Genomic DNA, 13,621 nt, shown 5'->3' with positions numbered 1-13,621 from the left:
TGGCTTTTACGGTTTCCGTAGAACTGCGTGAACTTAGGTCGTGTTACTGGAGGATCCAAAGAGACTCCGGGCTAAAGACTTCATAGACGAACATTTACCTATATTTATGTGAACATTCTCAACTGAAGCCTATTGGTAAGGTAACTGTATTAAATCAACATAAATTCCGTAAGATAGTAACATTTCTCTTAAAACTACTGCTAATTTTTAAGAAGTATAACTAATTTCAAATAACAAAGTGTGCATACCAGAAATATTAACTCGGTGTCGAGTAAATCTACCTCGATTATGCACTCTGGCATAAGAAAAAGCCGCACCCAGAAATAATAATCTTAAAGAGATAGAAGTTGGTATGCAGTACCAACAAGGCTAGTAGATAAGATTATTTCAGTTTGGCTGTGAGCGGTCAAGCAGAAACGCCACAATAGGGCAGTTACTGCAACACAACATCAGTAACTGGAACGACCGTAGGACAATGCTGTATGAATGTGGAGGAAAGGTTAGTGAGTAGTGAGTAGCCAGTATGAACAACTCGCACAGTATGAGAGAGGGCGGGTTATTGGACTACAGGAGGTAGAATGGACGTTCCGTCGAACTGACCGCGACCTGGACCGTTGTGACTATATTAGGAGCAGTGGACACAGGAGGGAAGGCCTGGAAGAACTAGAAACACCACTGGACGAGAGGATCTTCTCGTTGTTAGACAGGCGCGAAAGCAACCAACGGTATCGCTGTCCAGCATCCAACAACACGTTGAGGTATCGCTAGAGACCTCCAGTATCCACCAGTACCATTTCGAGGCGCCTCGCAGAACAAAACTTGCATTCGCGACGTCACTTACACTGTCTGTCATAGATACCACTAGATCGGCGTCGTTGTCGTTTGGAGTGCTGTCGCGAGCAGGCGGCATGAACAGCTGAGAACTGGCGACGGGTCGTCTTTAGTGATGGTTCAAGATTTTTGTTTTGCCGCGGATGACTACCACACCAGAGTATGGAATCTTAAGCCAGAGCTGGGTCCATGATGGTGTGGGGAGCAATCTCCTATACTTCTAGGACTCCGTTTCAACAAGATAATGCCCACACGCACGCACACACACACATGCGCGTGCGCATTCTGCTGACCCAAAATCCACATTTGAGGACAAATTCATTTAGGGTGTCTCCTCCAAGTTTGTTGTTAAGACCTACTAGCTGCAGTACCCGGCTCTGCTCGGGTACCTTCTTTGAATACCGGGCGAGTTGGTCGTCATGGGACCTATCTGTATCGGTGCGAAGTAAAGCAAATTTAAAAAAACAACTTTCTTTGAATGTTTTGTTTTAGGATTTTAATTAATTGTTCGAAGTAATTTTTTGTAGATTTCTTTATTGTGACCTTGACTAAGTTTACGAACTCCTTTGTAAATTTAGAGTTAATGTTGTGTGTTTAAGTTTTAGTTTGATATTATAATTTCGCGTTAAACTATTTCCTTGTGGCAGCCCAGATTGCTAGAGAAGTAAGTTATAACTGTACGTATTTACGCCCTCGCAATTGATACTGTAACCTTTAGGGCATAAGTCGTCGCACCAAAACTAAGTATGAACCAGCCTTGAGCACATCGGGCGAAAGAAAATGAATGAAACTGGCCCCATTAGTTGGGCAACAAAACGAGGCTTACATTGGGTATAATTAGGGCAATAATTATTAATTTGGTTTTACAAACAAATGTACAGATGGAACATTTGGATGAGAACCGCCAGAAGTCCTTACCAGGCTTGAAGTCTCATCCTCCCTACTTTCATAGCATCACCGGCTGAATTCGGAGAGCAACACGGGTAATGGAATGTTCGATAAAGAAATAAAATAGGCACTATCTAAAATAATGAAAGTAGGATTCTATAATATGAGAGGAATATGCTAATATTTGTTAAATGAGAAGAATCTCCGTTCAAGTATATATTCTAAACCTTTTATTTATACTGATGTGAACCACACAAATAATGTTCTATCTCAACATATGAGCAAAAGAAAACAATTAAACTGATACAATTATATACATTGTATGCCTTCTTTTCTTGAAATTGTCCTGGCATAATTAGTTCTTGGCATACATCAATTCACTCTATCAACATACACTGATATATGAGTTTATTTATTTATAAAAATGGATATTGAATGGTATCCTTTATCTATTAAACTCTCGCCACAAATGGATATTAAATATGGTTCCGGTACCGGGGATCGAACTCGAGCCTCCTGGGTAAGAACCAGGTATCCTTTATTTACTGGTCATGATTTGGATAGAGAAAGAAGAAAAAAAATAACACAATATAAGCACATCTGTTATACACACGAGATTGCATTGCCGAGTATCGAACATGTGATCCATTTGACCACGACAAATGTATATTTACATTGAACACTTACGATGAACATACACGCTGAACATATATGTGCGTTTACCTAACAAATTATATATTTAAAGAAAATCAGCCAAAGCTGGAATCGAACCAATCACCATAGTATACTTTGGGAAATAATAAAACACACAGAAACATACATATAAAAATATCAAATATATTTACACAACACATCTTGAAGATATGGCTTAACCAAGCCATAATATCTGGTTAAATCTTCGCTCCAGCATCATTCGAACCAACAGGCTTCGGCTTCCAAGGTAAAAATTTTTGAACTCCAATCAGAGGCTAAATTAATGCTTAAGCATGAGAAGGGATCTATCCTTCACAAAATCAGGAAATTATCCGTGTTACTCGCAACGTATAATTAGAATGGGATTGAGATTACTTTGGTGAATGAAAAGAGCTTGGCCCGTTAACATCGCTTTGCTAGAACTGCAAAGGTTCGCTCGGCCTACAGTCGACCGGCCATATACCTGTCAATCACGATAACAGCTGAGTAACCAGCCCTAGGCTGCGGACACCATAAATCGTCCTTTACTCTTTCTGTCATTTTCCTTACATATCATCTCGGCTTATTGTCAAGTATGCACTCACTTGAAAGCCATTATTTCTTATTACTCGTTATTTGGCTATATATTCAGCCCAATTCAATATCTCACAACAGCTATAATCATTTATTATTCCTTACTACTACAACAACATAATATGTTACTGCCTCGCACTCTCACATCATGCCATCGTATCTCAATCCGTTCATTTAATTCACAGAGAAGACTCCATTATTTCAGGCTATTTAATTCTTCTCACAATTTCATATATAATTATAAATTAATTATACCTCGGTTTGGATCAACTCCAATGATTATCTATTATTATCCGGGATTACAAATACCTGAATCACAAACGTATAGTTTATATACAAACTACTCTGAAGATCAGATGAAGAAATATAACTTGCCGTATTTCCCAAAGATAGTTCATATAAGCTAAGAACTTTGGAGTCTATATAATAATTCATGCAAATGAATTTTGTTAAATATCAATGATTATCTTGAAAATAACTTGATGATCCTAACTAATAATAATAAATATTTCCCAGTCATACGCGCATAATGTTCCCTACACATTTAATGTTTAATTATGACATTATAATATTTACAAATATTATTATTACTGGCATGCATCTCTCGTGTTTAGGGTATATAAAAGTATGTACTTAATACATGGTGAGTAAGGCTTGCTGTCATCTAGGGTACATCTTAGATCTTTACACAAACATGATGAATATTCTCGTTCCTGGTAGTCCTCGGTTCCTCTTCATACGACGATCCATGACTCGAACTGTTGTTTTCTCAGTTGAATTTCTGGATGTCCCCTGTAAAGCTGATCGCAGGCACTAAGGCGCGACTCTTGTAAGCTCCGAGTCTTGGGTTCGACGACCACTCACGAACACACAGAAAAATTGAGTATGAGTTATTAAATACTGTTTATGCACTTTAGAAAGGGCCTACTTGTAACAAGATCCACTCTTAAGTTGAAATAGATTAACGCAAGTAGTGATAAGTTTGTAAAAATCACTGTTGATTCCCTGACCGTCACACAGGCTATCACAACGAATGTCCCTGGAGGATGCGAATATTAATTTTGTCAAGAACATTTATTTAATTTTTGCTAAATGTCACTCGTTCTTAAGTGCTCAGGAGTGGTGATAATTAACCCCTGTATATATTAATTAACTGTCTCTCCACGCTAAATAACCTGAAGCGTTTGCCCTCCGTTGGTGATTGCACCATAAGTCATAATTAACTATCTTCTACGATTGTGATGTTAAAATGCCAAATTAAGGCTTCTATTCGGCAATTATGTACAGTAACTTGTACCACACGACTTATTCCGTAAATATATTTACATCACATTGATGTGTTTCTTCAGTGGCACAACACTTTGTACACTGATATCCAAATCACTGATATCCAGGTCCACTTCTAATATGTTGAGCTGAAACTACACAGACGACAATAAGGTAACGTGTTACCACTGCAGCTACACGGATAAGAATGAGATACAGTATCTGGGTCCTGGTCATACTTATAGCCTCCGGACAAATAGTCAGGGGGGAGATGAATTATGTCCTTGTTGAAAATGACGGTCCGGTAATCGGAGTCTTTGAACGACGTGATAACAGTCGAATTAAAGCTTATGACCTCTACTTTCTACTGAACATGTGTGAAACCAAAGCGATCAGTAGGTTATTCATAATTTCCAAAGAGTCCTTTTGGAAAACGCGTCATGTTTCATCATGCAATATCTCCCACTTTTTTCCACATGTTGTCAGATTTCAGTAGTCACCTTTGATCTGCGTACTACTGTATGATAGGCGTCATTACTGATCCATTATTGAAGTATTGTATTTATATGCATTGACAGTCAGCATAAAATACATTGGTTCGAATGGGACCTGATTTATAAATTTAGAAAAATTATTTCATATAGAAGTATTCTTCTTCTTCCTCTTTTTCGTAAATTATGGTGAAGTGGTACTAATGAATGCGGTGTTGAATTTATAGTGGGCATTTATTTTTCAAAAGTTAACACACCTTAATTCGGCCCGGTCTCCAATAACCTCCATCTCCGTGCGTAGCGTTATCTTCTCTTCTCGCTCGCTCGGAAAGAGAGCGCGGTTTCAAGGTTAGCAATACTGCGTTGTCCTCTTCTCATTACAGCGTAGGAAACTGCTCCTTCCGGACTGGCGCGTCGCGGATCATACCCCGGTTTGATATACAGAATGCTAACTACTGCATTATATGTCACAGGATGATGCGGACCAGTCCTCCTAACATCTCCATGGCATGATGGTGAACGGTCACAATACGATGTATGCGATTCCAATTGGGACTGTCACCAGTCAGGCTAGGGATCCCGAAAACTGTGGACTCGGCACAAATATCGGTCGTTTTGGACGTATTCTTGTTCACTCCTTCTCAACCCCTATGCCGATGGAGGCTGAAATTTGACTTAAACGGCATCCAGAATGTCACTGTTCGTCTCAGCCACCACGAACACTACGGATTAGACACTATTTTCGATTATTTTTATATTCAACCCCATTCCCACTTCCACCCCTCGGGGCGATCGCGGTGGTTTACCCCCACAGTGTTTGTCTCCAGATAGTAGAACATAAGTGTACCAAGTTTGGTTGAAATGTGGGAAGGTACTTCATAAAATATAGCGGCGTGTTCCCATCCTCCCATATACAGCATTTCTTATCGGACTGCCATGATACAGAATAAGTCGCTGTCGCTTGGCGAAAATCTATCAGGGTCAATCCTTGTGCGGCTTTGTAATTCAATATTATATAAAATTTCTCGTTATAAAAACCTACTTACCGGATTTCGTTCAAACCACTTCCTAAACCCTCTCAAGAGTAATAAGAACAAATTGTGAAATTTTCAGGCAAATCGGTCCAGTGGTTTCTGAGTCCACCATTTGGGAATAATTTTTCCAGCATACGTTTTGAACCCAACCTTAGGTTGGCAGTGCCGTTTTGTTATTTCCATTGCTGCCTGTAAATTGTTCATGCCTGTGCATGAAAATATCGTTGAATTGTTTAAAACATCTCAGTTGTGCTGTGTTACCTTGGGAAGAAGACGGGTTTTTCATCTGTCTCTCCAAACGAAAAAATTGTACGTCAGTTTATCATACAGTCAGTCTGCAATTCCAGGATGCCATTCTTTTCTCATAGTCTATTCATTGTATATAAAAGTATTTCGTTTATGGAGCAGATTTTCTGTCGCTGTGGAAGATTTATTCTCATTTGAGGCCCATGATAGATTATAATTATTCAAATTGTGTTCGAGGTGTTATTTTTTCTTGTTATTAGGTGCTTTAAGAAATCTCAAAACGGATTGAATTAGAGAAAGGAAATTTGACAGTTAATGGGTTGATACACTTAACAAACTAATTTTTTCCCTTATAATTATTTCAAGTACAACTGTAAACATAGTTGAGGCTAAATTCAATTCCTTTATAAGGAATCATTTCTAGGGAAATCCTTTTCATTCTTAATACCGGTTGTATGAATTATTTTCTCACACGCACGAATGAATGTTTCCTTTTGTCTTACGCGTTGCAAAGCATGACGAATGAACTGTCTAGAAGTATATCTGATTACTTGAATGTTCCTCTACCCTACTCCCACACGGGGAAGGAATATGGCTTCACTTCCGAGTGAACTAATTGGTAAGTCCTCGCATTCAGAAGCTAAGAGATAGCCACGCCACTGAGCAGAGATAAAATCTACTGCTCAAAGCTTAAGTCATGCATTATAGAACGGTAAGGCGTAAAATGAAAAAAAAAAACAACAAAAAAACAGAATACCGGGCGAGTTGGCCGTGCGCGTAGAGGCGCGCGGCTGTGAGCTTGCATCCGGGAGATAGTAGGTTCGAATCCCACTATCGGCAGCCCTGAAGATGGTTTTCCGTGGTTTCCCATTTTCACACCAGGCAAATGCTGGGGCTGTACCTTAATTAAGGCCACGGCCGCTTCCTTCCAACTCCTAGGCCTTTCCTATCCCATCGTCGCCATAAGACCTATCTGTGTCGGTGCGACGTAAAGCCCCTAGCAAAAAAAAAAAAAAATCAGGATAAACACAATAACAGATCAGTGTTGTAAAAGGGAAGAACAGAAAGCATAGAATGGTCCACAGGGGCGACTAATGCACACTGTAGTTACGCTAGGGCTAGGGACACGCCTGTAGCTCAGACCCCTGCTTATAGAACAGTAATTCTTGAGGCCGTCTTAGCTCAAATCAGGAGAACATCGAACGTGAAATACGAAGGTCGTGGGTTCCGTTCCCAACATTTGGTTGGTCATTTTATTTCTGTACATAACATCACTTCGGCCTGTAGTATGCGAACTCGACACGATCTAATGCTATTTGCTTTACGTCGCACTGACACAGATAGGTCTTATGGCGACGGTGGGATAGGAGAGGCCTAGGAATGGGAAGGAAGCGGCCGTGGCCTTAATTAAGTTAGAGCACCAGCATTTGCCTGGTGTGAAAATGGGAAACCGCGGAGAACCATATTCAGGGCTGCCGACAGTGGAGTTCGAACGCACTATCTCCCGGATGCAAACTCACAGCTGCGCGTCCCTAACCGCACGGCCAACTTGCCCGGTGACAATCTAATGAGCTGGAAGTCTATTTTACGTACACGTGAAAGCTAAACCATCAAGAATGCTTTATGTTTATACGTTCCTTCAATTACCCTTAGTTTTAAGTTTCCCAGAGAGGCGGTCCTTTAATGTGACAATTAATACAGTGACATAGGTATCTTTCATTTAAGTACTGTTAAACGTTACCCGACCCTGACGAAATAAGATCCCGTTACCTTTAACAGAGGAGGTGAGCGTGTAACGAACTGCACCTTGCAAATTAAAGAGACTTTAATGACACTATAAATATTTATATCACATTCTATATTAGCAGGTCGTATGTATATTAAAATTCTGACCATCAAAGTCACAGGGTAATTGGTCATCGTGAAGTTGCAGGAAAGGCACGACATCGCCGAGTGCAGGCACGTAGCAGCTAGAGTTGTTTGCAAATGGCTCTCAAGGGTTCGCTCCCTCATTATCCCCCGGGACCCCAGGTACTTCACACAGCACGCTCTGCTGTGATGCTGTGTTGTACTTCTTCAACTTGTTACACGCGGAGACCGAGCGCTCTAACTTCTCCTCAACATGTTGCAAAGAAAAGTTTTAAAAGCAACTACTGGGCAGACAAGTTAACGAGAACCAAGGAATTGTCAATATGAAGTTAACTCGACTGGAAAAAGGGATAGGATAAACCTAACATATACTATGAAAATATCAGCCTGCCCCACCGCGTCAGGGGCAGAGTATACGATTCATGAGGGAGTCGGGTTTCGAAGGACAGTAAAGAATCTTGGTACTCAGTGCTACTGCTGTTGGTGTATACCTCTAACGGCACACTCAATGTCACGCGTAGGAACAGTACAGTAGATTTCCACTTTCGTTGATAGATAGTAGCACTGGTCTGGAATGCGGGTTATGATATTCGTATACGTAGTACATTTTCTGAATTTACGCACCATGTTCGCCACTCGAGACGATCTTTTAGATTATAATTTATCACTAAAAATAATAAAACTACCGGCATAATAGGCAGACCATTAAATGCTCGTTGAGAACCCTTGCATAGCTTAAAAAAATAATTGTAATAAGAGAAATAATAATAATATGAAGAAGGATAGAAACAATAATGATAATACTAAGGAAACACTAGGAGTAGAGTACCTAAAGGGGAAGTGTGTCATTGACCTGATCAGGGTTGGGGGCGTGACGTGGTGGAGGGTCGGTGGACTGGCAGCCGGTTTGGATTCGAGCCAATGAAAGAGTGACGGTTTTCAAACGCCTCGCATTGTATGCTGGCGCCGAGACAAAGAAGGACTTAATTAAGATAAGTTCCAAATTTCAAATTTTTAGGTGTTTGGAACAGAAATAAACATAAATATTTACAAATATTGAGTGTGCCTTGATAGGATCTGATGATGTTATTTTAAGAACGAAAGATGCTATTCTTTGATTAACGGTGTATATTTTCACTCCTTGTTTAAAGGTGTTTTCTTTTTACAGGCATCTTATAGTGTAATATTTATATTGAACTTGTGTTTTCGACAGACTGGAAAGCTTTTAAGTTACATTTATCTGAATCGACACTAAAAAGTATGGCTTTCCTCTTAACAACAAAGAGACAGCAGCACTATCGGAATGTCGAAAGTGGTGGGCAGTTCGCCTAGATGGCGCCTCTTCGGAAGGTCTCCAACTCAGTAGCTGAGTCCATTATCCAGTGTTCCAGAATTCGTTTCCGGCGAGCTTCTTTTCTCTCGTCAGTCCACTTCTTGCCATTTTTGAGTCAGGGCACTTTCTGAAAACCATGGTGTCCTCCAAGTTTCTTTCGAATAGCATCACGTTTCAGGATGTCGTCACGTGTGATACCGGCTTCTTATAGGCCCATTTTCATCTCGGTGAACCAGTCTTTTTGGTCTAACCCAGAAAGTAGCCAAAGGTCCGACTAGACAGTCTGTCTGAACTGATTCGTGTCAGGTGACCGTGGACACCATTCAAAATAGCAGCATCACATTCTATTGTCTCTTCCACAAGGGAATATAGCTTTTCCTGGAATAGCTATTTTCCTTTACGGGGCCCAATATTTTTCTCAGCATCATACTTTCCTTGTATTCTAGTTTTTCTACCAAACATTTCTTATTCATTCCGATGCATTCTGCTACGTACAGGACCTCTGGTCGAATGACTGTACTGTAGTGTCTGAGCTTTGCGTTGGACGACACTGATCGTTTACTAAAGATGTCTTTGTTTAGTTTGTATGCCATTTCCATATTACTAATCCTGGATAAGAATACTTCTTTTTCAAATATGTTAGGCTGTATTCACTCGCCTAGATATTTGAATTTTTTTGCCTGCTTTGTTCTCCCGTGCTTCACTGCTATTTCTCTGGGCACCGATTTGATATTCGTTACGAATTCCAATTATTTAAAAGAAGATCTTGTGACCGGCCTTTAGCAGTTGTGTTTTTACAGTAGTTGGTTGATTTTTTTTACAGCCGTGCCAATACAATAGGAAAAATCGCAAATGGTAGGGAGTCGACTGTCACGTTCTTATTTTTACATCCCAGTGTGATCCGCTTTTCAATACCTTCTTTACTCAGTTCTTTGCGCCGCTCACAGGCAACTAACTCATGCACACAGTTGAAGAGAACAAGACAGAGCATATATACCTGCCTAACTCAAGTCCTGATTTCAAAGATGTCTGAATTTCATCCTCTAAATTTCATTTTGGATTAATAATCCATCAGGGTATGTTCAATGATAGGTCTTGTTTTATTTCCCAAACCAAATTATTGTAATACAACCTCTTTGTTCCATATATACTTTTGGTACATGCTGTGCAGCATCTACTATCACCGTAAACTATTACCTCACCGACTATTAGCATGCCAGTGGCATACATAAAATTTATTTTGGATAACAACTGTAGTTCAAGTGACTATTTATGGATCTACTTGTGAAGTGGCAAGTCTATCTTTCCACTGGGTTGGGTCGGTTGTGTAAGTGTAATAAGATTGTATAGGATTAGAAAACGAAATATATTATGAAAACTTAATTGTAGAAAAATGTTAACCTGTTAGCAAATATCCCATGTTTTCACTCAATATGGGAAATGTTACCAAATTTCTTTAAAAAATTCAAATTAAATAATGTTTTCATGCTGTGTCAAGAATGTTTGATATTTGATGTATTTGTCTGTGATTAGTATATATGGCACTCATACCTCTTATAAATTTCAAATATCAATATTTGAAGACATGTTTAATGAAATAACCATTACAATTTGGACTACAATTTGTAATCCACGCAAAAGGTCCATAATCTGTTGAACACACGAGCGTCCTTACTTAAACTCTCCTTGGTAGTCTCCCAGTTGCATATCTGGCCGTATTTTCCTGATTTGGAAGGCTTTCGAGAGGATCTTGTACGTATTTGGGAGTAGTGAGATGTCTCTAAGTACTTACGCCATGTTACCATCCTTCTTTATGAAGAGGGTTCATCAATGCTGTACTCCATCAATTCGGAAGTTTCTCTATTCCCCAAATCTCACAGAATATCTCAGTTTATCGATTGCCTTGTCACCTGCATATTTCCAGGGTTTGGAGGTTATAGAATTCTCACCAGTTGGTTTTGTTCTCTTGAGTGACTTAATGGTCTGTCATATTTCTTCTCTGGTGGGTGGAGATGAGTCAGAGGTGGTGGGCGTGTTTTCTTCGAAGGTGAATTGTAATTTTTGAGCCTCACAGATGAGGAAGGATGCAAATTACTTTGACAGCCTCTGCTAATTTTCTTTGTCACTGTAAGTAACTTTACCATCAGGACCTATGAAGTGTAGACTTAGTGGGGTGTGAAGTTGCGTAGGTTTTGTGGAAATCTCGGATGGTGTTTTTCTTGAATTTTGGTCAACTTGTACTAGCTTCTTTTTTTTCCCAAGACACGTTTCACTCCGTGGATGATTTTGGCTGCGTGTTTTCTAGTCTCCTAGTCTAGTCTTGGTTCTTCTGCCTGTTCCACCGCTCCCAGGCAAACTGTCCTTGTATTATTATTATTATTATTATTATTATTATTATTATTATTATTCCTGATGCTTTTACAATCACTTTGAGTCAACAAAACATATGTATATGGCCCAGTTTTACTGCCGGATGCCTTTCCTGACGCCAATATATTTTTGTGGTGGTTGTTTGTCTGATGTGTTGTGTTTGTAGAACGAGGAGTGCATTCAGGCAAACACAAACACCCAGTTTCCGAGCCAGACGAAACGACAAAATGCAGCTAAAATCTCATGCCCGACCAAAAACGGAACCCACGGCCCTGTGAACCGAAGCCATGCTGACCATTTAACCAAGGAGCTGGGCATAGGTAGATTAGAATCACGGCGTATTTGGCTGTTATGTCCCACTTGCGTTACGTTTCGTGGGCTAATGTTCAAGTGTTGCAGCTATTCACGGTAATTATGGTTTTTGGAAAGGTTGCTCGGTATAATATTGATACAATTTTTGCGATTTCAGAGAATGAGTTACATCGTCACTGACATCTCAAGGAGGCGGTTGCGGATCGAATCCGTGCTTCTGTTTAGGTCTATGCACGTTTCGAAATAAAAACTCACGTCACTGTGATTTGGATTTCCTGTAAAACTGGAAGCACCACGATTGTGATCACGATATCAAAACGTAAAAAACACGAGCTTGCTTTTGTTTGAGGTATTTTGGAAAGGTAATCACAATATTTTGGAAAGGTAATTACAATATTGTTTTAGTCTAGCCATGGTTACTTGCTACGGGATGGATTAGACCATACAGCTAGCAAGTCAACGCTGAGTGTTGGACGGAGGTAAATAACCCGCTTAGGGAAGAGGAGCGCCGTTAGTTAGGTACTGGTCCCTCTGTGGAGAAAAATCCAGCAGGCAGCGTCTGTTTAGCAGGTTAGGGCCGGTGTCACTGAAACCTGGCAGTTAGGTATGTAATGCATTAGGGTATGGTGAACCTACCACCATAATAGCCTAAATAAAGCGTGCGATAAATTGTAGTGTGGTGATGGCAAATCCTTTTACGTCGGTCAGACAAGACGAAATTTTAAAATCAGGACGAAATAACCGCACAGAGTCGCAGTTTGAGAAACCCCTCCTAAGAAGCAATAATTTCTTCAATCCAAATGAGGACCTTAAAATTATTCATATTGAAACCAACGGCTCCAAATGACATTGTTTGTCGGGCTGAGTGGCTCAGACGGTTGAGGCGCTGACCTTCTGACCCCAACCTGGCGGGCTCAATCCTGGCTCACTCCGATGGTATTTGAAGGTGCTTAAATACGTCAGCCTCATGTCGGTAGATTTACTAGCACGTGAAAGAACTCCTGCGGGATTGAATTCCGCCACCTCGGCGTCTCCAAAAACAGTGAAAGTAGTTAGTGGGACGTAAACCCAATAACATCATCAATTACATTGTTCAGAAGTACTAAAGTGTGTCGAGGATAACCAAGAAAGCAAAATAAATCCTGATGGCCCAACTGCGCCGAAGGGCCATGACATACCAAGCGACCGCTGCTCACCTCTAAGTCCTGCAGATTACGAGAATTCAAGTGGTGAGCAAGACGAATCCTTTCGGCCGTTGCTCTTGGCTTTCCAGATTGGGACCGCTATTTAACCATCAGCTACCTCAACTGTAATCACAGAGGCTGAGCGGACCTCTAACAAGCCCTGAGATCCAGGTAAAAGTATCTGACCTGACCGGGTATCGGACCCGAGTCCTCCGGGTAACAAGCAGGCTCAATACCCCTACACCGCGAGACCGGAAAAATTATCGAAAAATATGTATAAATGAATAAACTATATTTCTTGACCATTCTGCGATTAATAAATTGTACAGTTCCACCCCTTAGCTTATTTCCACTGCCAAATTTTCCTTTGTCAATACCATGTGTTGATTTCAAACCTTCATTCTACAGAAGGTAGGTTTATTTTTTAATTGTTTGTTTTTGACATTTTAATGTACCTTAGTTTGTAAGATTAGATAGATATAGGTGTAGAGAGGTTGTATTTAGTAACAACTTAACATGTTTTTCTCTTGG

The 13,621-nt window shown here is 40.2% G+C and overlaps 1 protein-coding gene across 1 annotated transcript in view; it reads right to left on the bottom strand.

Moving 5' to 3' along the window:
• Positions 1–13,621, bottom strand: part of LOC136878905 (cGMP-dependent protein kinase, isozyme 1) — a 759,217-nt gene that overhangs the window by 110,046 nt on the left and 635,550 nt on the right. The window lies entirely within an intron of this gene.

Source organism: Anabrus simplex, chromosome 8 (assembly GCF_040414725.1).
Source record: "Anabrus simplex isolate iqAnaSimp1 chromosome 8, ASM4041472v1, whole genome shotgun sequence".
NCBI lineage: Eukaryota > Metazoa > Arthropoda > Insecta > Orthoptera > Tettigoniidae > Anabrus > Anabrus simplex.
The sequence above is the reverse complement of the archived record's forward strand: the minus strand, read 5'-3'. Positions and strand labels throughout refer to the sequence as shown.